Raw genomic sequence first — 2,181 nt, forward strand, 5'->3', positions numbered from 1 at the left:
GATTGTCATGTATAAAACAAAGTGCCACCCCGGCCTGTTTTGGTCAGTGGGTAGAGCATCGGCCTGGGGACCCGAAGGGTCCGGGGTTCCATTCTAGTCAAGGGCGCAGGCCTGGGTCACGGGCTTGATCCCCAGTAGGGGGTGTGCAGGAGGCAGCCGATGGGTGATTCTCTCTCATGGTAGATGCTTCTATGGCTCTCTCTCCCTCTCCCTTCCTCTCTGAAATCAATGAAGATATATTTTAAAAAGCCACACAAATGTATTATTGCACTTCCATGTAGTGAAAAGCATACTTGTATAATGTTTTGTACTTGCATTTTGTGTTATTAAGACAGTGATGGGCATGGGGGGGAGGGGAGTGCTGGACCGGCCCCGGGTGGAGGGGGTGGGGCGCCAGTGAAGATGCCAAACTCCTGGGGGCGGGGGGTTGGGGCGGAGCCGGCGGACTGCATGGGGAAGAGCATGCAGTCAGATTTGGCCTTCTTCAGGTTCCCGAGGGATCCGGCCAGATGCCAGAAGTGGGTGGGAAATTGTAGGAGAGCAAACTTAGAAGATAAAACACCTGAACAACTCAATAAACATTATTGATGATGTGCCAAACACTCTGAGACCTCTATGATCTGTAGAACTAGTCCTTATAGGACAGTTCTTCTAGATAATGTAATACCAACAATAGGTGATCTTACCAGTCATTTGAACAATCCACATAGTAGACATAGAAAACGAATAAAAGAATTGAGCAAAGATGAAATCAGGACATGGAAACAGGAAAAAAAATTGACGAAACTTCTGAACAGGAACAAAAACAAACATAGAGCGATCAACAACAGCCTTGCTCAGAACTCCAATACAGAAGGGGGTGAAGAACAAGATGAAGACACTTTACCTTTAACCCTTGAAGAGAAAGTAAACAAAAGAATACTTTAAAATCTTTATTTGCAGTTTTGATTCTTATGGGAAAACAAAAGATACCTCTAGATCAGCGGTTCTCAACCTGTGGGTCGCGACCCCTCTGGGGGTTGAACGATCCTCTCACAGGGGTCGCCTAAGTCCATCGGAAAACACATGTATAATTGCATATTGTTTTTTGTGATTAATCACTATGCTTTCATTATGTTCAATCTGTAACAATGAAATTGGGGTTCACCACAACATGAGGAACTGTATTCAGGGGTCGCGACATTAGGAAGGTTGAGAACCACTGCTCTAGATGGACATGAAGCTGATGAAATCCCAGAAGGCCTCTTCACTCCCGATAACTTTCAGGCAGGCAGGCAGGCAGGCAGGCAGGCATGCAGGCATGCAGGCACTGTCGGAGTGCCCGATAAATTCTGGTGAAGAGGTTCTCTCTGAGAAAGCCCTTTGAGACCACAGCAGTCAACGCACCGTCCTGTTCAAAAGTACAAGCAGAAGCAGATGCTAGAGATCCATGAGAGCCGCATTCGGGGAAGGAACGCTCAGGGGAGTGAGAGACTGTCCCTTCTTTTCCATGGCCCCCGACAGAGGGACGGACGCACGCACGCACGCACGTAGTGGACACAGCAGGGGAAGAGCACCTGCCCGCATTGGTGAGGTTTGCTGATGAAGCTCGTGACCTGAGAGAGGAATCTGTGGGTTTCCTGCCTTCTGAAGCCGCTGCTGAAATTTTGGCTATGACATTTCCCACGACGAGACCAGAGAAGTGGGGATTACGCATGGAATATTGTCGTGGCCAGGCTTACATTGTGTCCAGTGGCTTTCCTTCCAAAACGAAAGTTGTTGCTTCTAGACTTTTGGAGAAACATCCCTCCCCAAGCTGTCTACACACTCTGCTCTTCCCTGTGCCTGAAGTCCGCGGTCGGCCAGATCGGTGCCTGTCACGGGAGCGTCTGTTGCGTTTGGAACAATGGAGGAAGTTTGATCTTTTTTCCATCCGTCACCACAACCGCTTTTAGAGCTTGACAGTGTCGCTTCTGTCCTCTTCCAGAACAATGAAGAAAGCGGGAAAGAACTGAAGGAAATTTGCCATTCTCAGCGGGCGGGCAGGCACGATGCTTTTGAAATTGTAGTGGAGCTCCTGCAAGCGCTTGTTTTCTGTGTAGGCGGTATACATGAGGACACACATCGTAGATGGGAAAACTGTTTATCAGGCCGAGCATTCGCACTCTGCAGTGCAGCAACAGATTTTGATTTCGTGGTTAG

General features: G+C 48.6%; 1 pseudogene; it reads left to right on the forward strand.

Moving 5' to 3' along the window:
- Window positions 1-450: 450 nt before the first annotated feature.
- On the forward strand, window positions 451-1,934 carry LOC139014296 (52 kDa repressor of the inhibitor of the protein kinase pseudogene; annotated as a pseudogene).
- The last annotated feature ends 247 nt before the right edge of the window (window positions 1,935-2,181 follow it).

This window comes from Myotis yumanensis, unplaced genomic scaffold (genome assembly GCF_028538775.1).
Source record: "Myotis yumanensis isolate MYYU_CA2020_CCGP unplaced genomic scaffold, mMyoYum1.0.hap1 SCAF_7, whole genome shotgun sequence".
Classification (NCBI taxonomy): Eukaryota; Metazoa; Chordata; class Mammalia; order Chiroptera; family Vespertilionidae; genus Myotis; species Myotis yumanensis.